The 26,176-nt window shown below is 30.3% G+C and overlaps 1 long non-coding RNA gene across 1 annotated transcript; it reads left to right on the top strand.

The window, feature by feature from the left end:
• Nucleotides 1-707: 707 nt before the first annotated feature.
• On the top strand, nt 708-25,273 carry LOC132757181 (uncharacterized). Its single transcript, XR_009629414.1, has 4 exons — nt 708-1,137; nt 6,915-7,043; nt 7,920-8,007; nt 24,876-25,273. It is a non-coding gene; the product is annotated as an uncharacterized LOC132757181 (long non-coding RNA).
• Nucleotides 25,274-26,176: the final 903 nt, after the last annotated feature.

Below are 26,176 nucleotides of genomic sequence, written 5' to 3'. Positions count from 1 at the left end.
AAACAAAAAAGTATTTAAAGGCATATACTACAGTTACATTTATTAGAATGAAAACTATATTTAAATTAAATTAAACTCTGCATGTTCTAAAAATGATAACAGAAACATTTTAACAAAAATCCTCACTTATGAGATTATATGCCCTTCTGTAATATAAAAAATCTGGTAACAAAAAGAAAATGCAACTGGAAAAGCCTGTAAAAAAATGTGTAAATTAATTGTCTTGCTTTCAAGCAGTGCTACTTGATACTAAATTAAAAAAAAAAATTAAAAGTATATAAAAGATTATTATATCCAGCGTACAAATAAAGTGGTTTGAACACACTAAATATATTAAATGGACTTCTTCATTGTCAAATCTGGTCAAAGCTATTCATTAATTTTAGGGAAATTTAAAAACTAGTATTGACTGAATAGTAACCAGTGCAAACCATGATCAGATGCACAGGTTGGTTTAAACATATTTTATTTAGAATATTTGTACATGTGTAAATAACAACATAACAATAATTATAGATTTTTGCCGAAAGCAGAAGCTTATAGAAGCCATTATCTAGATGCACAGGTTGATCTTGGTCTGCACAGGTCACATGGGTAGATTCAGTCACTGCTTAAGCAGACTTAAGTTTAAATACTACTGTATAACACTAATACCTATTTTTGAGTTTAAGCTAATCATCAGGAGTGCAGCTTTTTTATTGTTAAGTCTTTCAATCATGCTTACAAACTCTCTTTACATAATTATGTTATAAGTTCTTGATTAAGATCTGGCGCTGCATTTTGATTGTGTTTAGTTATATTGATAAAAATATCAAGAAATCTTTGAACGCAAAATAAAAAATTCAAGTACAAATTTGCTTGTGAATGACTGCAAACAAGTTTGAATGCGATACAAACTTACCATATTGAAGACAAACACAGGGTCCTACCTGCTTTTATCATTTAAATGTCCATAGATCAATAAAACGGGAACAAAATTCAACAAATCTATTTACAAATAGGCAAGTCAGGGTTTTTTATTGCAGAAGTCTGTGTTTGTCAACTATTTAAATCAAACAGATTTTTGTTGAAACTTTTGTCACATGTACAGAAAGTGTTTTGACTGTGAATTGAAATGAGGATAAGCATATTTTAAAGGTATAGTATTTACATATTGATTTCTTTTCATGTTGTGATAAATTATACAGATAAAGGATATGCAACTTAGAAATACAGTTAAACCAGAATGAGTAGACTGCTATCACATGTTTTGAAGCATAACAGATTTACAATAAAGCATTACGCCTCCTTATACTTTACTTTACAGCATAACACCTCCAGATTCCTGCTGATTTTATGAAATTTAAAAAAATGTATATAGTAAAATGGGCGAATAGAGTGATTTAATATGGCTTTTATTATCCACAAAAATATTTATTACATGTTGAATTATCCAGGCATTGTCATTATACTCTGTTAGTTTTAACACGATTACTAGTTTATGGCTGTTGGTGGTTTTAATTTCCAACCTTCTCGAGCCTGAAACTTATGAACTCTTCTCCCAGTAGAAAATTTAGTAATGCTTTTAAGTGTCCCTATGACCTTTAAGATGTCCTTGATATTTGGTTAAAAACACCCTAGTGTCCTATAGCACTTTAAGATGTCCTTGTATTGTTGGACAATCGCCTAAGCACTAAGCCCTGCCTCGTTAACCTATAGTAGTGTTGGCATGGGTGTCCAGTTCCGGTTCCTGATATTTTAACCTGTATCACACTAACAATTTTAATGGACATGTCGCTCTTTAAATCTGGACAAAATCATTCATCATTTTTAGGGAGACTTTCAAACATAAGTACTCACTCAGACTGAATTGCAATCCTGTGCAGACCATGATCTAAGCCTTATCTTGGTCTTCACTGGTCGCATAGGTTGATTAACAAATGCAGTCAGCAGACAGAGTGTTTTATAAAAGGATTAGTATTTAACGATTTTGGTACAAGATTATTCATTGACAGCTCCAACTTCTGTGGAATGGGTGCATTTAAGATATATTTTTGGAGTGATGTAAGGTTTTATGCTTTTGCTAAACTTAATGAACAATTAATATGATTTAATTCTATAAATTTTGGATCACATTTCATGTATTATTGCAAATTTCCATGTTTGTTTGTTTTTCTAGTTTGATTGCATGTGAAATATCTTCTTATATGAACAAAGTATGTCAAAGATTGGCATAAACAATTTATAATTGGTGTGCAATTACTTGTAAATAGTTATTTAATAGCAACAAATGGTCCATAAAATCCTTTAGTTATCCATTATTCTGGCACATTATATACATTTTCATGATAATTGTTCTCCATGCAGTTAAGCATGCCACCTTCATAAAAGCTTTTCTTCGTAAAAATAATGTGCCTATTTTTCATATTTCTATGTGCATAAAACTTTGTAATTAATGCAATAATTGTGGCATGATGTCATTTCACATCTGATATATTGTTTATATTATTCTAAAGATATTACTAAAACAATTAATTTTTCTGTTATTCATGATTTATACTTGAATGAATGAAATATGTTTTAAATATTCGGTACCAAAAAACAACAAAGTTATTTTTGAACAGAACAGATTTTTTAAGCTATTTTTTTTATACATGACTTATGATTAAGACAGACCAAATGCAGATAACTATGGTCATATCATTAGAATGACTGAATGATTATGTAAATTGCAGATTATTTTTATGTTAATATCTTAAAAAGCTTACATTGGTCTTGTTCATTTTAGGATGAAGTATTTTATATATCTGCTTAAATTTTCATTCATTAATTATTATATTACTTTTCTTTTGCATTGACATTATTATTCAGCTCATCTAAATATTAGATTTTTTTACTGTTAAAATATCAAATATAATTCACTGTTATAATTATTGTTCAGCTACAGTGAAATATATTTGATTACTTTGTACTGTACTGTTTTCTGTTTTAATAATCAAGCACTGGAAAACAATAAAATGTTTAATATTTCCTTATCCCACAGTACACTACATTGATTATCCTTGAATAAACCTCTTGCATGCCTCTGTTGCACTCTGAGTGGTTAAGGTAGGTGATTTCTTACCCTTGTCCCAACATGGTGAAATGATGCCATTGTTTTAGGTTTCTATCATGTAAGGAAGCTAGCCACTCAGCTTGCACAAGATTGGTGGGTCTGTGCAGGTCTGCCTCTAAGAAATTTGCCATAAATTTGACCTTTAATATTTGTGTGACTTAACACCACCCCTAGCTACCCTAGCCCTGACAACCCCACCACTCATAACTTCACCTGCAATTAAATTGTACAAAGATCAAGGGAGATAATTAGAATAATATTTTGTGACTGAATTCCTGCATGAATTCCTAAGATGATCCAGTATAGATCAACTATTGTTGACAAAATAACACTGTAGCTGTCAATAGTGTCATAGGTTATCATACCCAATTTTATCTGATTTCATAGAAAAACAATAACTTTACTCATTCAGTTTACCTCACATTCAGAAAACTCTTTAATAAGTCATGATACCTGTAAACCAAAACCCTAATGCTTTTTCCTTTACTTTAAGGCAATCAATAGAAATTCTGTTTGATTTTGAATTGATAAACTCGTGCTGAGCATATGTGTGCCAATTGTTCTGTTATTGAATTGAAAACATGCCTTGTTCAGGGTTATTGGGCTTGAATGGAAGGTTGATACATGTTTAACTAGGATTATTAGGTTGCTAAGTAAAATATTGATTAGTAACTTATTTGAAAGCATTATTACTATAGGTTTTTATTATTTTGACACTATTAGATTATTGATGATTTTTTTTTCTCCAAACATTAAGCATATGGTATGAGGCATTGGTCAAAAGTGTCAGGCCTTTCACTCATTAATTGGTGGCTATTTTAGTATGGTATTCTGCTATAAATATGTTGAATAAAACATACTAACTACAATTGATAATAAGTAAGGAATTTTTTTTTTTAAATAATACATCAATATGTTTTCATTGCATATTTTTTCTTTCAGACTTTGTTACCAGTATGTTAATTTGAGTTTGTAATCATTATTTAATTATATATGGGTTAAATATGGTATGTAATGTATTACGATTAAATTGCTGTCCGGTTTTCAGAGGATTTTTCATGCATAAGTAGCCATAGAAAACCATTTGGTTTTCGAAATTCAGAGGTTCCGGTATTTCGAAGATATTTTTTCAATGAATTTATACGGAAAAAATATGCGACTTTTAAAATTGTCCAGGTTTTCATTGGGTCCTGTTTTCTGTATAGCCATGCCAGCCTTCACATGTACTTGCAAGCATCTATCAGACATTGATCTGCCATAAATGTTATTTTTGATTCCAATATTATTTTGATAATGAAATCAAATTTTTGAAAATAACTTAGGCCTGTTTCGAATTTTCAAAAACAAAAAATCATACTGAAAATGATTAGAATTGACAACCTGATCTCTTTATTCTCATGAAAAAAGAAAATATGTCATTATCTCTGATTTCAAAGGTATTTTTGCTTTCCCTTTTTCAGTGCCACTGAATGAATTACCTTTTTTTTGCCACATTGATCAGAAGTCATCCATCATGTAAAGATATCCTGGCTTCTGCTCTCATTGTTTGACAAATTAACGGAGGATAAAAACTGACAGAAACAACATGTTTGGTTTTTACCCTTTACAATTACCTTTACAATAGTTTCAATCACTAGGGGGCCCTGTGACAAAAGTGTTATTTTATTGAAGAGGAAGACTATTCTGTCCATTGGTCAGAAGTCAAGTTGGATTGTTATGACATTTTATAATGTAAACACCAGCAGGCAGTCGGCCATGCTCTGTTTGAAGACATTCTATCAATAAGGCTCAAGTGTCATCTATTAAGTAAACATTATATTGATGTTAAAAATCTATGAGAAAATAGGATGTAGCTAATAAAGAAAAACATTCTTTTCACTTTAGCTTTCTGGTGTTTTGATTTTGATATTATAGGAGTGAAATACGCTTTATTACTTAAGGCGGATTTGAATGTGCATGGTGCTTAGTTAACACTTTCCCTGCTGAACATCTTAAATGGACTTGACTATCTTTCAATCAAGTTAAAACAATTCATCATAAAAGGGAAAATTTGAAAATATTTACTACACTGTACTGACCATAATCAGATGGCACAAACTTTCGGCTGATCTTCGTCTGCACTTACTCAGGTAGCATGGGTATAATCAGTTACCTGTCGCAAGTTGTGCTTACTTGTTTGTTTTCTGTTAAATTATAATTGTCCCCATGCAGTGACAAAATATTTTAAAGCACATACTGTTACTGCATCCATGCAACACCTTCACTGAATATATATTTACAATGCAAAATACCATTACATTAACTTGGACTTGAAAGTTTTATCCCAAGTTAACTTTGTTTCAAGGTTTAATGAACCCCCCCCCCCCAGTTTAAAATTGTTTCAAGCAATTAGTAATGGTAGCTGATTTTTCTTTTCAAGTTTATCCTCCTGTTTCTATTTTAACATCTCAATATGTGCTGCTTTCATTATCCTTATAAATATTATAAGATGTTCTTCTCAAATCTTTCCATAATTTATGCACTTGTCTTGCTATTAGTAAACAGTCTTACAAAAATAAGTCATTATTTTAGAGTTTTCTAAAGTATCTATCTAGTGACAGTTTGATTGTAGGAGTGTGCTCACTGGCCTGCCTTTATAATATATGTACATGATGTAGTATAAAACAATTTCAGCTTTTGTTGTTGGATGTCAAAGGATTAAATTTCTATCATTTATATACTTGATATAGCAAAAATTTTAATGACATCAATATAAGAAATCTTGATCATAGATGGCTGGGTCAGTCTGGTGTATTAGGGGTTGGTCTATTAATAAGACACATTGCATTGTGTTACAAGGATTACCAACCACCTGGACATAACAAGACAAAAAGATAATATTAAAGAAATCATATTGACTGTTATTACATAATTATTATGACTTCATAAAGAGGTTAAGTAAGTGCTGATTTGGACACCATGTAGTGATATTACATTGTATTTTTGAAGATCTGTGACCCCTACGTATAACTGTTAGATAAAGCAAGCTACAAAAAGTGTAATGTTAATTGGTATGAGATGGAAGGCTGGTTTTGGATAAATGGCTGTATGCTTTGAATCACCCTCACCTCTTATTGCTGTGTACTTAAATCCTAGGGATGTTAGGTAAATGGGGCCCCTGGAGTCTCTTTATATGGGAAAACTAAGTTCTGATTGATTATCGTTAATTTAGACTTCTGCAAGGTCTGTTTTAATGCCAGGCAAAGCACCTGCAAGTGCATCTTCCCTAATTAAACTGTAAAGTTCCAATAATAATCTTTACATTGTCAGTATGACTTCAAGTTCAACAAAAAAGGCAAATTTTGATCGTGATCATTGTGCCAATACTATGCACTATTTTACTATATTTCCATCAATATTTGATAAAAAAATATTTAAAAAAAAAGAAGAAATTTTGTAACTTTTTGTTGCATTTTGAATACTGACTTTTGCATTGTGTGAATATTACTATTCAGTCATATAAGTATGTTTAACTTAATATTTTTAAAATGAAATAATAATACTAGAAAAAAAACACTTAAATTTAATTAAACCCATGGATTAATCAGTAAATATGTTAATGTAATACAATGTAGAATTTTTCAGGTGAGCTGTTAAGCATAATATATTTAATCAATGTCTTGCAGAAAGTTTATTTTACACACACCTGATTTATGTAGAAATGCTGCACAATGTTAATCAAAATGTGAAATTGATTTTCCTCCAGCCTGATTCTATCTTAAACAACATTTAATTACAGTAAATTGTGATTGATCAATGCAAAACTAATTGCACATTGCAGGAAGTAGGTTTCAGCTAGCTCATCAGCATAGATTCAAATCATACAGTGAAAACAATGTGAAATGTGGGGACAAAACAGAACAGAACAGAATTGTTCCACCAGATTTGTACAATGTGAAAGAAAGACAAAGTGAGTGTTTGCATGTCATGGTGAGTCCCTACAAAATCTTTTTTTGTTGTTAACTTTGTTTCTAAATAATTTCATGTGAGAATGTTAGGTCCCAAAGGTTGATTGTTGATTGTAACAGTCTCTTAACCCATAGAGTGTTGGTTGGTCCATTTTAAGGCTTACCATGCAAAATATCTAAAATGGACTTGATTTTCTTTCAATATGGTCAAAACTATTTGTCAGCTTTAGGGAAATTTTCAAAATAAGCACCAACTGAATTAGCTAACAGTGCAAACCAATTGATCAGATGGCAAGGATATGGCAACTGACCTTTGTTTGCACTAAGGTCAGTTGCTGCTAGCATGCTAAGGGTTTATGCAAGAAAGGACTTTTAGTTTCGAGCAGGTAACATTGACTACAAGTTGACACCAACATGTTGTAGAACATAGTTGTTGTCTAATAGAATTACAGCTATGTTTCCTCATATACCAGCAGTGCTAGTTATTATCAAAAAAGAATCAGACTGTAAATGAGTGGTTCCTAGTAAGCTTCAAGTGTTTTTTTCACAATCAAGCTTTAGAATAAATACTAGCTATCAAAACAGAAAAATAATCATATGAAATTGTCCGACAAACTGTCCTTTAAATGAAATTAACTGCCTGCTGTAACTTTGCCTAGAAGCTCTGTTGAATTTTAGAAAGCGTGTGAATTAAACCCCCCAAAACAAAGATATTTTATAAGCTTTTCCTTTAATATGCATCACAGCTCTTATTTCAAAAGTACACTTTTCAAAATAATTTAATTTTCACTTTAAATTCTCACAAAAGAAACAATTTATTTTCAAGTTGAAAGTTTATTTTCACATTCAAATTTATTTTTAGTAGTTTTACATTTCAGACTTGTTTGTTTTGTGATAGAAAGCCCTGTAATTGTCACAGTATGTTGATGTAACTTGTCACTTACAGCAGGAAAGAAGAATAAAAAGGTGAGAGATAGTCTATTACATTATGTACTTTGTTTAAAATATATTATATGTTTAACACCTGTAACTTTATTATAGTAGCAAGATTTAGAGGTGTTTAACTTCACTGCAACAGTTTCTATACCTTTATATAAATTACAGCAGTCGTTTGAGGATTTAAGAGGAGTAATTTCACTTTAAGTTGCAGCAGAGTAATGATTTAAAAGATATTTTCAGTGTATTTTTTGTTATTGATGGCTGCCATTACAGTTGTCTGTTGTGAAATCTAATGATTCTTCATACACTGAAAATATTTAAGTTCTACGAGGGATTCTAACTGAAGATTTTTTTTTTGCTCCTTTTTGAGATACTACCTTGTAATCATTATATGTTAGTTTATGCTTGGTATATGAATACAGGGCTATATGGAGAATTTGCAGATCATTTTATTTTTGATCATCCGTATGTCCGTCTGTCTGTAATTCTGTGTGTCCGAATAAATCTTTAATCCCGCCATAATTCGCCAAAATGGACTAAATCCACTTTACAGTTTTCCTAGGACTGGTTGACAAAATGCCACTTTTAAATTTGCCACCAGTATAGAGCCGGGCCAATATTTAAAAGAAAAAAATCAATCAATAAAACACCAAAATATTTTTAGCAGATTTACAAATGATCTCTTGTACAATGGGTTAAAACATATTGAATACATATGGCTAAAATACTGGGGAACAATCATGTGTCAACAGTAGTCGTAATTTTCACAATTCCTGTGACAAACACGTCTGCTTATTTTATCTGTATATTTTCATTGTTTGGGGACATTTTAGCAGATTTGTAAATGGCATCACACTTATGTGTTATATGGTTTTATATAGATAATGGACAAAAGGAAGTAAACAGTCTGTGTTGGACTAATACCATAGATTATAAATTTCTTCTATGATATATCATCAATAATACTTTTAAAATTCATTTCTGTGGAATACTTTTTTCTTCTTACATTATAAATCAAGTAAATCCAATGAAGTGGAAAATAGGTTTTGGCGATATTATAAATCAAGTGGTGCTACAAAAGAGAGAAGTATTTGATTGTAATTATCAGTTTTGAAGTTTTGCATTGTTAATATAATTGGATGCAATCAGGCAATGGGAATTATTGGACAGCCAGTTGTTAGCAGCTATGAATAAATATTGATAATTTAATCTGTAAGTATACAATATTTTCATTGATTAGATATTCGATGGTACCCAAGCTATGTTATACAAAAATTCATCAGAAAACAGGATACATTAAAGTAGCATAGTTGCTTGCTTGCTTGCCTTGCATTAAGTGAGGGGCGAGCTTGATAAGCATGTTATATGAATGAATATGAAATAAATAGAGGATATTGAATGAGTGTAAGTTCAATACTGAATTTATTAAACGAGTTGAATAAAATGATATTATGCGAGCCTCTGGCGAGCATAATATTACTTTATTCAACAAGTTCATTAAATCCAGTAATGAACCTACACGAATATGATATTTTATTTATCACATACCAATAATAAAGACTGTTTAAAGTGAAAAAGAATCACTCCATCAAAGCCCTTATAGTATAACGCAAACAATGTCACATCAAAAAAATGCACAGCCGTGCAATACCATTTTAACGGAGTTGCAAAAGCAGCATGGGTATAAACAGTATGCTCACAGCTACAAATTGAAGTCTATTGGTAATACTGTAAGTTAAGGGAGTTATTAAAGTTAAAAGCTCGTATTTGATTCTGATGTTGACTAGTCTCTGGATGTCCTAAAAGACACACATTGCGTCAGAAATGACTACAAGTTACAATCTCGAAGAAATAGATTTAAAACATGTTAGATTTTTATCATAGGAAGAAAAAAAGCACTGAATGTTTGTCACAAATGTAGCAAAATGTAATCAAAGCAGTATTTTGACTTCCATACAAAATACCAAATCACTATTACTGTACAAAATATGGTTCAACTATAATAATGGCCAATAATTTCATTTTAGTAACAGTAATATAGGTCAACAAAATTTTTAAAAAAATAATTTCAGAAATGATAAAAAAAGCAATTTTGCATGTTTGCTAAATGGTAGGAAAATTAAAGACTATTTATACATGGTTAGAGTCAAAGGCACTTTAATACTACCCAGATTTTGTTAAACATGAAAAAAATAGCACCAACTCGAGTACTGTAATTAAAGGAGATCCACAAGCATAAAAACATGAAATTTGAAAGTCTTACATAAATCAACAGTTACTAGGGCACATTAAATGGAAAAAAATGTGCAAAATATTATAAAATACAAAAATGTACTCTGAATTTATTCAAAAACTGGTATTTATTGCGTTAGTTGTATCTGATCAAATACCATTTTTATTTTTAGGTAAATTTGCACAACAAAAAAGATTACTCTGAACAGGTATTTTAGTAAAACCAAAAGGTTTGAGCACATAAGCTTTTGGTTCAATCCTTTACCAAATGATCCAAAAATCTTGAAAAAAATATTTCCAGTCCATTCATTTGTAAAAATCTTGCTGGAGTCTCTTTCATAAAATGATACAGTATAGTAATACAGTGATAGTCATATTTTACTTTGTGACAATATGATGTACTGTACAAAGTACATGGATTATAATATATTTTAATTCTGTTTTATCAATTGAAAATTTTTGTCATCATGTTGAGGTGTGTAGCTTTAAATGTAATCAGTACAGTGAGTGAAGTGTATGAAATATTGTTTCAATTCAAAATTCCTTCTTGTTTTCTTTTTTCTTGCCCTTTTGTAGGTAACAGGTCTTCAAAGTATAAGTGTAAAAAAAAAATTTAGAAAATCAGACAAGTTGGCAGGAAGTGTTACCTTGAAAGCCACAGCATCTTGTGAAGTAACAAAAGATGAGATAAGATTTTCAAGTTTAAAAGAAAAAGCTGGAGGCAAATGACCAGTTAGATAATAGAATATTTGATCAAAAGATATGTAATATATCTTGTTTTGATGCCACCATTAGAATATTAACAACATCTTTTGAATGGGATTGAATGAGATTTAAGCCTTTAAAATGACTTCTAAAGTAGTAATTCAATTCAATTGATACACTTTATTTGATTCACCTAAGTGGGGTTTTATAGCTGTATTGCAGAAAAACAAGTTATGCAGAAAGTTTCCTTTTGTTCAGTCTCATTAAAGATTAAAGGTCGGCAGACCCTTTTATGGTCAATTTATTGGATAATTTGTATTTGGGTACTTTAATTATAATATTAGCCAATCTGTCATTTTTGCTACTGGCTATTATAGGCTATCTGTTACATTGAATTGGTTAATTCGGCAGATTTGTTCGGTTATGCGGCTATTATACCTTGCGTTTCATCGGAACATTTTGCCTCTTTAATCTTGTTAAAAAAGGCAAAGGGGGGATTATGTGACGGGTTTGTATAAACAGTTATTCGTATGTACTTAATACGGTAATATAGGACTTAATATTAAAATGTGGCATTAACGTTTTATAAACATACTTGATAAATTTCAACGATACTTGCAGATATTCGTAAACTGTTGTAATATTAAATTTGAAAACACTTATTCAATGCAGTGAATTACTGTATAAATTTTGGATTGGATTATTTGTGTTTGCGAATGATAGTAAAAAGAATCAATGTGAAGTTATTGTTGAGTTTTTAAACTGCTGATTTTATTGAAAAAAAAGTAAAGGAACGGAAGTTAAGTTTTGAAACAACAAGTTGGAGCTTAACTACAAGAACAGGTAAAAAATGATTTTGATAAAATGGCAAGCTTTATTTACAATGCAATTAAAACTAATTTAACTTATCATACTCTAAATAACTTAAATGGATATGTCCATCCTTCAATGTGGACAAAATCGTTCATAATTTTTAGAGAAAATTTAAAAATACATACTGACAAATATCGAAATAAGATTTTGACCAGACTGCACTGATATTTGTGCTGGAAAATCTTATACATTGGTGGCACAGGTATATTCAGTTGATGGTTATGATTATCTGTTTCTTTTAAAATATGTAACACACATTTTATTATATGAAAATGTCTCGTAAAATTTGATTTTTTTCAGTTTTTTAGTATATAATATGATAATGCTCGAGATTGGATTAATATCAGTATAATATATGAAATAACAGCTCATTTTAGGATATAATAATTATATACAAAATAAACTTTTATACTGACTAAATTGTCACCATTCAATAAAAATAAAGCTTTTATCTGGATTAAGGTAGATATTAGGATAATGTCAAAGTTTTTGCTGAGGCAATTAAAAAGAGAACAGGGATTTAAAAACAGATTATAATTTAGGATAAGCAGAAAATGAGAAATTAATTGATTGTTCGTGGTATAAAAAATTGTCAATAGTTTGATACCATGAGTATTACCGGTAAGTGTATTTTATAAGTTTCAGTTGTAATTATTTTAATCTGAGCAGTTTGTTTTAATGTGTAAGCTTTACTTTAATTTAAGACTTAAATGTTATTATATAAAAATTAATAGATTTAACATGAATTATTATGTAAATGGAAACTGGAAGTAATGGGGGCAGCCGGCTGGGGGCAGGGATGGAGGTTCTACCTTCACTTTAATACTTCAAACATTTATTTTTTCCAAACTGTAAAAGATGCAAAAGAAGAAATGATCTAAATTGCATGAATAAATGCATTCATATTTTTGATATTTGAAAACAGAAATTTTATTATGCTTGATCGTTAAGATGTTTGCTTCCAGAAGATAACAAAAAATCTACTGATAAACTAATGTTACAAAATTTTTGTTCAAAATTTTTCCTGCCACTGTTGTAACATTATATTTGTTACTACTTAAGGATGGTTTACTGATGATTTTATATCTTTCTTTCTTGAATTAAGAGACCAGCAATAATGGATTTACACATTAAAACTAACTAGATCAGTATTTACAGTTTACTTATTTATTTTTTTTATATAACTTACGATCAGGTCAGTCATGTTGCTTTAATATCAAGAAATTAAATTGTAAATGTATAAAAAGTAGTTAATCAAGGTTCTTACATACCTTGACAAGTGCAGCACAAAAATGAAAAAAAAAATCAAATACAAATGTATTTCAAAAAAGGAAACATAATAGCATAAATTACTTATGACATCAACTTAAATTCTGAATTTTGATTCTTAACCACTACTGAACTATTAGTAGTGAATGTTAAAAATATTCACATCATGTGTTTGACGTTAGAGTTTACTATTTATCATAAAATGGAGACATTTTTCCTGCTGTGTACGAGATTTTGTATTTGAATGGAATGAATTTTACCATGTTAATTATATTCAATTAGTTTATTATATTAGGTTTATTGATTGATTGTGCTTACCTATTATAGCTAGCTGTTTTAATTATTATTCTATCAAGTGTTACTTTTACATAGTTTTTTTCGTACAAACTTGTAATGAGTTAGTATATAGTGGTAGACTGTTGCATAAACAGTTGTGGAGAACAGGTTATTAGATACTTGTGGAGAACAGGTTATTAGATACTTGTGGAGAACTGGTTAGTAGATACTTGTGGAGAACTTGTTATTTGATACTTGTGGAGAACTGATTATTTGATACTTGTGGAGAACTGGTTATTGGATACTTATGTGGGGAACTGATTATTGGATACTTGTGCAGGGATTTTTTTGGCTTATTTTATAGCCGTTTTTGGGTCATATTCCCATTTAAAAATAGTATAAAAAATATTTTCCCAATCCACAGGAAAAAATTCCCAATTGAATGTTACAAAATAAAAATTTTGAATAAAAATTCTAAAATCTTTGCAAATAAGGGCTTCTTCACTTTAATAGTGCTTAAATGTTTGAAGATGCCATCGTAGACAGTAATTGTTTGCATCCATTTAATCACTGCAAAATTTCATTCATGCATTTTTTCCTTGTTTTTAACAAAACACCGCTGAAATTCCCAATTCCATGGGTATGGGTCGTTTTCCCCAAAATCCTGGAAAAAAATCCCTGTTTTGGAGAACTGATTATTGGATAATTGTGGGGAACTGGTTATTGGATACTTTCGGGAACTTGTTATTTGATACTTGTGGAGAACTGATTATTGAATACTAACTGGTCATTGGATAATTGTTGGAAACTGGTTATTGGATACTTGTGGGGAACTTGTTATTTGGTACTTGTGGAGAACTGGTTATTGAACAATTGTAGGGAACTGGTTATTAGATACTTGTGGGGAACTGGTTATTGGATACTTGTGGGGAACTTGGTATTTGATACTTGTGGAGAACTGATTATTGAATACTAACTGGTCATTGGATAATTGTTGGAAACTGGTTATTAGATACTTGTTGGGAACTTGTTATTTGATACTTGTGGAGAACTGGTTATGAACAATTGTGGGGAACTGGTTATTAGATACTTGTGGGGAACTGGTTATTGGATACTTGTGGGGTACTTGTTATTTGATACTTGTGGAGAACTGATTATTGGATACTAACTGGTCATTGGATAATTGTTGGAAACTGGTTATTAGATACTTGTGGGGAACTTGTTATTTGATACTTGTGGAGAACTGGTTATTGAACAATTGTGGGGAACTGGTTATTAGATACTTGTGGGGAATTGGTTATTGAATACTTGTGGAGAACTGATTATTTGATACTTGTGGAGAACTGGTTATTTGATACTTGTTGGGAATGGTTATTGGATACTTGTGGGGAACTGATTATTTGATACTTGTTGAGAACTGGTTATTTGATACTTGTTGGGAAATGGTTATTGGATACTTGTGGGGAACTGGTTATTAGATACTTGTGGAGAACTGGTTATTGAATACTTATGGAAAACAGGTTATTGGATACTTGTGGAGAACTGGTTATTTGATACTTGTGGAGAACTGGTTATTGGAAAGGCTCAATTATAAAATTATAAGTCAGTTAACATGAGTTAATAATAATCTATAGGATTTCTTGATTGTCAAAATCTTGGTTACTACAGAAAAGTTTCTTTTAATATAATATTCAGGACAAAAACAATACCAGTACATTTTACAATTCAAAGCATATAGTTATTATGTGTCTTACTGTACCATAACAAGATGATGTATTGCTGTCAGATGTTTCATCTGGCCTCTGATTAAAATGTACTTGATTTATGATCTTTTTTTACGCTCATTAAAATCAGATAATTCGTAATACAATTTACCATAAATTAAGAAGTTAATGAGTTGTGCGCACAGATTAGAGTAGTTTTTAATATTTCAGAGGTATAAATAATGACTTTTGAATAGTTAAGGTCAGCGTTTTTAGATATTAAAACAAGTACTAAGAAAAGAAAAGGTCAAATCAAGTGTGAGATATTGATGATAGCTCTATTGTGTTTGATTGATCAATAAAGTATGATGGATAACAAAAACACTAGATGAAGATTAAGTTCCCCAGTGGCAACAGACTGATACGTCTACTTAATCTTTTTCATAGTGCTTTTAATTAATTCTTGCATGCATGGAAAACTTCTTAAAATAACTTTGTTCGAAACTCTTTCTCTACTGAATTTTTTGAATTTGATATTGCCTTGCTCTTAAATTAAGTGTTAATTTAACAAAGTTTGAGCTCAAGATTATAAAGTTAAGAAGTTTTATTTTGTAACTATACAAATGTATATATTCTGGTGTTGCAATGGCTTCAAGATGTAGACTGATCTTGGGGTGGCGATTCCTCGGCAATTTTGGCATGTCATTTTTGCCACAAGTGTTTCAGAGAATTAATCTCTTTTTTTTCTGTGCTTTTTAATGAATTTTTACATGCAATGAAATCCCTTAAGGGCTTTGTTTAAGAAAAGAGCAAAATTGTTGTTTTAGTTTTGTTTGTCCTGCTTAAAAGTGACTTATAAAATGTTTATTTATCAAGATAAGAGGATCTTTGCGTGTAGCTAAATGTTTTCTTTTTTCCCCCCCATTTTATGAGGTCATGTAGAGAAAAAAAAGGATAAATTAGAGCTTAGCTTTAAGAGGAAGATAAGCTGTGAAAAGAGTAGAGGCAATTTATTATGATAAAGGACCTTTGAGCTTTACATGTACTGTTGTGAACACAATTTCTTTTTAAAAAAAAAACAAAAAACTTTATCCTTGTGGGGAAGAAAATTTAAATTCTGAAAATTTTGTGAATCTTCCTCATGAGTGATGGTGCTTTAAAAGTAAACATGGCTTTGACTACAGTAAGAACTTAGTCCTTAACCTTATAAAGTCCTTATAAGGTTAAGGTCTAAGTTCTTACTGTAGTTGAGAGACAGATATTTCAGCCAATGGTGTTACATGATATAAATAACATCAATATTCACAACAAATGTTTAAGATTTTATATATCTTCCTCAAAACAAGTCTTACTGTGGGAAAAAATTATTTTTTCGATGTTTTTTTTTTTTTTTTAATGCAAAAAAGATCTTCACTTCTGAAGCAAATTATAAAATAATTAAAGTTTAATTTAAAGTAATAGTTAACATTAAAGCAAAGCACCATTTGACACCATTTTAGGGTCAGAATATAAGCTTTAAAATACAGACTGTCCACATAATTGTAGAAAAAGTCTTGAAGATTGTTTTAAATCAAGTGTTAAAACATAGCTTAAGGGTTATTAAAGAGATATGAGCTAGCTTAGACAGGTCCATCTTCATTATCATTTTTATCTGCTATCACGAGTTAAGCAGTTAAGCGAGCTGGAAAATTAGCTCTGTTGTGAAGCTCGAAATTTGTGCACACCATGCGCATCACCATTCCCTTTAACATCTGTCAACATTTTTGTAGTGAAAATTGTCTTCTGGGTAAAGTTACGAAAAAATCATTTAAGCCGTGTCCTTGTAATTGAAAATTAGCAAGCTTGTGTGCACAAAAGTCATGATCATTCAATTAACTATTGTGGAGAGATAATGTATGAATGAAAATAATTTGTGAAAAAAAGTGTCAAAGTGGTAATTAAAGCCTGTTTTAGTTACACGATACCGAAATCGAGAACTTTTTCCAATTGTTAGTTAATATTGCAAATTTTACGCTTTTTCCGTAGTGTTGATTTTTAATAAAGATTAAACAAAGCAAAGCCAGTAGAATGTATTCTTGACTAATAAAACATAAATAACATTAATATTTCAATTTTAAGATTTAGTACGATACCTGCAAGATTGTCTCCAATAACCAGTATAAAAGAGCGGAATCTTTAAATTTTTAGAAAATGTACTCATATGCAAACAAAATAGTAAAATCGTGATTTCTTTATTTGGATAAATCAGTCATGATGTTTTGTAAAAGTTTTATATTTTCACTTTAAAAACCTTTACAAGAACAGAGGTAAGATCATTAAATTTTGAATTGTTTTATATGTGTTATCTGTTGTTTATTCATTATTTTTTATCATCATAATTTATATAATATTGCAATAGCATTTTGTTTTCTGTATATAAAGTATATTTTGTTTATATACTAGTATAGGAAATAGGGCATATATACATGTAGGATACCCTATAACCTATACAGCATTATTTAAAGCTAAGCTAATGTCTGTTTCAAAAAAAGTAGAGCTATTATGATCATTAGGTTGTTGTCATTTGTTGTTGTAGTCTGAACTTCATGCAAAAACTAATTACAGCCCATGTCTCAAACCCTTTTTAAAAGATCAAAATAAAACTTGGAATACTTGGTTATCATGTCAATGCACAGTTGACAACGTCTATAATTTTGAATGCTATTGTTTTTGGAGTTATTTCCCTTTTTAAATTAGAATTGTTCTCATAATTACTTGATGATTTCAAACTATCAAAGACATCATTATTACCTAAAAATACTTGAAAATATCATGAAACATGGCAGCATGATCCTGAAAGCAAACTTTCTTGGAGTTACAAATGTACTTGTATGTCTATTCAAACTTACAATTATTGTTATTAAACTTGGTTATTACCAAAAAACAAATATTCGAAAATTTATTCTTGTTCTTGGCATACCTAATTATGGGTACAAGTAACGCGACTGTGTACAACAAGGGACATATATAGGTGATCAGTATTTCTAGAGTTAATATGCCTGATTTACCTTTACTCAGGTAAGCGATATATGCCTATCATCACACTCTCATTACATGTTAAAAGTTGATTAATGAAATCTAATTAAATTCTAGATTTTGTATGAAGATGCAGGTTATATTCTGTCTACCATAAACATCTATATTTGTATATTATTTCTAAAATCTTGTTTAATTTAATTCATTTTCCTTTCATATCAAAAATAAAACATGTTCAAATACTGATCATGATTTATTAGGCATGTTTTTCATTTGTATAATTACATGTCTCTTTAATGTAACTTCAAAAAAAGTCATAAATTTATGAATAATGATTATTGAAAATACCACACACTTTTAAAAGGTCTGTTTTTCTGTCTAAACAAGGGAATTCACCTTGTGATTTATGAAGGTTTTGATTTCATTTCTTAAAGTTGAGCATACTGTGACAATTTATGCTCCTTTGATGTCATAAAAATGTCAGGATAATGTGAGACCTATTTGTAGTGGCTACTTAACACTGCTTAACTAAAATACTGCTTGTGACAAATTATCTTCTTGTATGTACAAGCACATCAGTCTGTGATCTATGATTGTGATAAATGAAAAATATTTTCTCTTTTTCCTTATTTCTCTCTCTCTTTTTTCCTTCAATATTATAGCATTAAACTAAGGTAATTTGATAGTACAAATGGTTGACATGATCAAAGGGAGACAACTTTGCTGATTCTTCTTATCAGGATCCAGATTTCATTTTCATTGTATTTTAATACTTGATTGGTATCAATTTCTTCATGGAAATATGCATAAACATATACTATATTGTCAAATATATCAACATGCATATAAAAAACACACAAAAATACAAAAAAAAAACAACACAATTTTGAAATTAAGTAGTGTTTTATGTTACCCTAGGATTGCCCATTTAGCTAAAGCTAACTTCCAATGGGGTCAAATTACTGTATAATATAATAAAAATGAATTATCATGAAGTTAAAATAAATGAAATAATTTTGGCGACATTGTACTGTAACAATCGAGACACATTTATCAATATGATGTGACAAATACATTGTATACTATTAAACTAAATAAACTTCATATAAACTAACACATCGATTCCTTTCATAATTTCAAATAAAGAAGCATTTTACATCTTTCAAATATTTAAAAGAACCAATTTTCTTAAAGAACATCTTGATTTGGTTCAAAATATCAATCAAATTAAATGATTTTTATCAAATTAAATGATTTTTTTTCAAAATTCAACTATCTTAACGTTCTTTCAATGTTTCAATTTTGAAGTTCACAGTAAAATAAATATATGGCATAAATTATGAAGAAACCTTGATACACAAATTTGGATCCTCATTTTAATTCAGAGTTTAATCCTTTGTGAACATTTGGCCTCATATATAAGCAGGTCCGTATATAATATGTACTTATAAAATTGTTTGTCAATTTACTGTTTTATACACAAATACATACACATCAATACCATCTCATTATAATACAATTCACAACCACAAAATTAAATAGAATAGTACCCTTACCACAAACCAAGCCTTGTTAGTTTAATGTGAAAAACATATTTATATTTCAACAATTTCGCTTCTTTTTAGAAAATACATAATGACCAGCAATGGATCCAGGATCCATGCTGTCCGCTTACCAACCCTATTACAAGTAGAGAAACTGATAGCGAACAGCATGGATCCTGATCAGACTGCGCGGATGCACAGGCTGGTCTGGATCCATGCTGGTCGCAAACGCTTTATGTTGGTTTTGTCATGACGCGGCTCATATATGTGTTCATTAACCCCAAAACAACATGCATTATATCAGAATACTGTGTCTTCTTAAGTAAAGAGTACTGGTTCCCTGCACCTATTTTATTGTATTATCAGGGCAAGTACAATGGTTGGTGGTTACACTGTCTGACAAATCGTCCAGGTATCAGGAGTTTGAAGCCCAGCTTCACTATTTTAAAATTGCTAACAGTCAGTTATAAACAGAGGTCCTGGGTAAAATAACCTACAATGTATTCATTAAAGAACCAGTTGTTTCTGTGGGAATGGATTATTTTCAACAGTTTATTATTTGCATTAATATAAAATTATTAACATTCTTTTTTAGCAAGTCGCCAGTGTGGGTTTCTGGTGGCGACTAGGAATAAACGTCTATATCACACAAAGTATTATCTTGGGCTAGTTTTAAGTCATTAAGTCTCATTACTTTATTTACAACAAAGCTGGATTGAGAAATATTACTTTTTATTAGGTGATAAGGATGTAATTTTGGTCCATTCAGAAAGCTTATTAAGTTTTTCCTGTGTTTGTCGAGCTTTACATGTACTAGTAATGACAAGATAATGGTATAACTGCCTTTATTATACTTTTATCTCTAAAATGAATCAAGTGTATCCAGCTTCTGATGCTGATTGGACAAAATGATATCATGTGATTGATGTTTTATAAATGATGTATATTGATTGTAATTGGGAATGTTTAGAAGAACATGAGGAAAAATATTGACCAGTTCAAACACTTGATATATTTTAACATTTTGAAGCATTTCTTCGACAGAATGTATGTAAAGTGCTTAAAAGTAAAGTAAAGGAATAAAAGTATTGTATTATGTAATATTTAGCTATAAGACTGGGGTTTTTTTTCCATTGTCAAATAAGATGTGATTTTAAAAAAGATCTCTGAGGTGCCCATTAGATTACAAATACATTAATATATGGATATATGTAACAATACAGTATCAAATATGTAATTAACATATGGTATTAAACAGCGAGTAACTTGTTAAGCATGCAGCTAAATACATTTTGTTAGTAAAAACATTTATTTGAAAACCATTTTGATGGTATTTTAGGCTACTTGCAGTTTTTTCATGAATTTAGTGAATTAGTCATATTACAGATTGTCATCCATTTAAAATAGGCTTTTAACTGAACTTTAAGAGAAAATGTTGTAATTTGTTGGTGTGTCATATGATGCACTTTCCATTTTAATATCATTAGTGAATAATTTATAGTATCTTGTCATCTGTGTATTCAATATTGAAGTGGAAATTTGTTTTTAATTGATCAGTTGACTGGTGCTTTTTAAATGAATGATACATGTATCTTACGCTAGTTATTCGGTTCTAAAACATACATTTTGATGATCGTAATAGGAAAAGATTAATTTTTAAATTAATTTCAATTTTGGTTTAAGAAGCTTAAGGTATCCTCTCAACCTGAGGATAATAGGTTTGAGCCAAGTTTAGTCAAGGCCATATTTCCTTAGCTGAAACTATGACTTAATTTTAACACCCTGCATACACACTTGTAAAAGGTTAATTAATAAATTATATGTATTGAATAGTGTGGAACATATATATTTCATTAGTAAATATGTGCAAATATAGACAGGTAGAGTGTATAGAATACAGCTATATACATACAATGTAGTACCAAATAAGATAACTTAGTCTGAAATTTGCAAAAATTTTAAATATTCTAAAATATGAGCAAATAATGTGCTTTTTAAGTTTATACAGAATAATTTATATTTTAGTTCAGTTGTGTAGGAAGCTACAAGAATTCTAGATACACTCGTGAATCAATTCCTGATCCCAACAAGTACTGAGCAATGAGTGTAATTTTTCTTCCTCGCGGAAATGGCTTGCTCCTGACAGTGTTTGAACTTACATGGCTAAGCGATCTTAAGATTATGTGTTAACCACACGGCCATGCCACAATGATTAATTGTGCTTTTGAATGAGATTGTTTTTGAATTTATATTATAGACTTGCCTAGCCTTGAATTTGAAAAGTCCAAATATGAAAGTTAATCAAATACAAATCGAGATCGAGCTGCAAAACACTTTATAGCCAAGAAGCTTTATTTATGTCAGTTAAAAGATTATAAGAAACACTCAGCTAATAAGCTATTTACCAACAAGCCAGGATTATAACTGTATGAATGTGCGGACTGGCCATGCTCTATATATACAGTTGGCATGGGCTTATCAGGTTCAATTCGAGCAGGTTAGCTTTATAGGGACAACTGTATTTAATATAGTGGAGATGTTTGTCTAATATTTTGTATGAAACTTTATATTGATAGGCAATCATCCAACAGTAACTCTCTACTGAAGTAATGTTGAAATGGTGATAATCCTTTAACAAACAAACAAGGATAAATCCTGCACAAACATAACAGATTCTAATGCTGTAGATTTAGTGGATGTTATATTAACTTTTTTATCATTGGCTTGTCTGACAGCTAGGAGTTGTTACGTTTGTGCCAAATTGATAAATTAAGTGCTAATTATGAAACCTTAGTATGTCAGTTATGACAAGTATAATAATTTATATTGATATGAATATTATTCGGTATTATCAACGCAGGCCTGTATTTGGTTATTAAATCCTACTAAATCATGCAGAATAATGAGTCGACTGTAGATAACATTTAATATAGCATTTAGATATCATAAAAATGTATTTTAGAGCATTGAGCTAATATAATGAAGCATAAGTCACACTAAGTCTGAATGTATAAATATTAACGTGTTGAATTTTTCAAAATTTTGTCCAGCTTCCATTTTGGAACTGTTCATTATCACTTTTGACCATTTCAAGATGAAAATTTTGAAAAGTTGGTCCGCCAATAGTATAGAGCCTGGTCAGACTGCATGCATGTGCATGCCAGGCTGACTATACTGGTGGCAAACGCTAGTCACGTTTGGTTTGGGGTTAAAGTTGCTTCTACATTTTTTGAAGTTGGTCACATTTTGTTATCAAGGGCATTAACCCTTTCAACAATGATTGTTGATATGCAGACCTCATAAAAATAAATTACCGGTGTGTTAAACACTTTTTATTTGCATACTGTATTTTTCAAACAGACTGTAATCTGAAAACAAACAAAATATTCACATAAACTCCTGCTACCTGGTTTGTTCAAGAAAGTCATTTAGCTTAGTTTGTAGAGGGATATTATATTTTATGATGTACATGTACTTTTTTCCATTTATGACTTAATCAGGTCAGATGATGAATCTTGAATTGTCTGTTTGTCTGTCTGTATGTTATTTTAGGAAAGAACCTGCAGCGCTTTTCTCTATATTGTCTAGATAGTTTTCTAGGATGAAAGAATTTCAGAGTCACTAACAAGATTCCAACCTACAGTTAATGAGTTATGATGGGAGCTTTTTTATTATATAGAGTCAGAGACTAAATTCACTTGGCTATGTAAGCTTCTTTTCACATGAAAACACTGACCATAACTAAGTACATGTGTATTTTAATCCATACCACCTGTAATAAAAGTAGAATTAAACCATATTATATAGGTGTGGCTGAATTTTAGTACCCAACAGTTGTTAAGAAGGAAATTATTTTTTCCTGAATACTAAAATAGCAAGCATCAAAAAGAATAAGTATCAATTCGAGTCTTTTGATCATGTATAAATTTATTACACTTTTTAGGTTATTTGTGGTAGCAACAGAAAGCAGTATGAAATACTTTATGTTGCCAAGGTAATCAAAATGAAATCATTTTCTCATTTTTTTTTTGATAATCAACCAAGACATATTTACATGGTGTTAACTGGGGATAATTTTATCAGTGGCTGAGCAAGAATGCTGTTAGTTTGAATTTGTTTCACATTGTACTGACTGGCATTATCATCTTGAATTAATTTTGAATTAAATAAGAATCAAATACATCTCATACCTTAGGAGTTACTTGTTTAATATCTATGTTATGTTATTGGAATAAAGTTCAATGTTATGAATAAGTCATGAAGCGGGAGGAATAAATTAGAAAAGTATTTACATGTATGTGATATCAGAATAATAATGCTATGGAATTAAATATGTAATAAATGTGTAGAAATAATTACTATATTAGCTAGGAATGAGTGTGATATACATTTTATGAGAACAGAAAAAAAAGAAATCAGTGAATGTTACAAGACCATGACTTTAAATTAGCTTTTAAATGGCTTATAAGTGGTTTAAAGTAATCAAGTAAAAGCAAGCAGTGGTTATCTTGATGTGTTAACATTTTGTAATCTTTAAAACAGCTATATAGTGATTGAAATAGACTGATACATAATTTGTGAGAAGAAGAAAACTTGTAACATTTAGACTTCATACATGTGAACTTCTTTTGATGATCAAGTGGGAGATTTTAGAATTTGCAATAAACAAAGAAGGAAGTTGTAACACCAAAAAGAGGAAGATTTCTTTAATTTTTGAAAATACCCCTTATTTTAAGAAAAATCCTTGAAAATATAGCTGCAGAAAGTGGGAGTCTCCCGCTTAAAATGGGAGAGTTCACATGTATGCATTTAGTTATTTGCATTATATGAATGGTTGCACTGAAGAATTAAGTACGATATGATATTATGTTATATTGAATTATTACTGTGGAAAGGAATATAAAAGTGAATTTTGTTTCTCGTTATTAACTTGTTATTAATCTATTAAAATTTGAATGTTAAAAACCATTTTTAGAAACCATGATTAGATTATTCAAGCAGGTAAAATACTGGGTGTAAAATTGACCTTTTGGAGCAATTTGAGATCTTGAAAGCAAGTATTTCAGTGATGAGGTATATGGAAAAGATAAGGTGGAGAGAAGAAAATAAGTAAAATGACTGCATGTATTACATGGATGAGATGAGAATGAGTGCATGCATGAATTATGTATGTTAGTCTAGCATGGAAGGAGAAGACCTTTATCCTGACAAGCAATTAATGTGGAAGCACTTAATGTTTTACATATTGATTTTTTCTTTCCCTTCTCTCTCTCTACAGTTGCTAGGACTACACTGGTCTGACTGTCAATCGAAGAGAAAAACCACTGGCAGTGAGTGAGTCTTATTGGAAGCTCTTGCGACTGTGGAGGAAAAAACTGTCAATACTGTTTCTCGGTGGTGAAAAACCACCGTTACTGCTGCAGGAATACTGTGACAGTTACTCTTTCTATAAATCGGGACTTAATAACACCATTCAACATTCCTGTGGAGTAGTGTTGGATAGAAATTTTAGATTGGATATTACACTATAACGGGTTACATTTGGGGTAAGTAGGCGTTATTTATCATATTTAATTCCTGTTTATTTTACACTGAAGCTGAATTTTATATCCCAACTGTACCGGTACATCAGGTTATAAATGAATTATTGATATTTGCGTTGGCGGATGAAGATGTTTGTAGCTGATAAGATATTAAAATCAAAAATATTTTAAACCAACGTAAATTTGTGTAAACTGAGGGAGGGAGAAGATTGAAATGTAATGTAAATGCAAATAGAAGAGTGAATTATGCATAAAATAACAATAAAATGTTCAATATGTATAATTTCACAGTAGCTGAATAAGATTTTAGAGTGTATATAAATTATGTAAATCTCTTGTCAGAGTGTGCAGGATGGTGCATCGATATCACAAAGTGTATACATCACAGTGCAATATTGGATTTTATTGCATTATTGATAATTTAATTATTGTGCATTATTAATGTTCTGTTTAATTAGACTGATGTTCAGAACTGTTGCAAATGCTCTGTTTCATTCAAATTTAATTGTTGTTTAGGCAGCCATATGGTAGTGTATTAATGTTCTTGGAAAGAATTGCCAAAGATAAAACATGTTGTCTTAAGATATCAAATTGAAGAAAAAAAAAGTGGGTGTTTCTTAAGGGCTTAATAAAGGAATGTTTATTCTTTGTTTAAGTGAATATTACAAATTAATTATGTATAAAAGCTGGTGCATTTAGTAGATTATGTAACATGCTGATCCTCTTTAAGTTAATCTCCTTCTTCAACAGGTTGATCATTCCTAGATCACTCATATATCATTCAGCAGCATTGATCAGATAACAACAGACATTGTTATAATACAGTTAGTCCTGTCTTAAAGACCATATTGTTACTAGTACTTCCTTTATGGGTTATTCATCTAGCCCACCCACCCACATCTTTTTCCATATATGTCTGTTACATCCATGGTTTTAAGAATTATGTCAAATTTTTCTTACTGAGAGAGATACAGCATTTCTGTCATTTTGGTCCTTTTTTAGCTCACCTGAGCTTGCTCAGGGTGAGCTTTTAGGA

This window comes from Ruditapes philippinarum, unplaced genomic scaffold (genome assembly GCF_026571515.1).
Source record: "Ruditapes philippinarum isolate M1 unplaced genomic scaffold, ASM2657151v2 ctg1171_1_1_1_1, whole genome shotgun sequence".
Taxonomy (NCBI): domain Eukaryota; kingdom Metazoa; phylum Mollusca; class Bivalvia; order Venerida; family Veneridae; genus Ruditapes; species Ruditapes philippinarum.
This window is presented reverse-complemented; position numbering and strand designations above follow the sequence as displayed.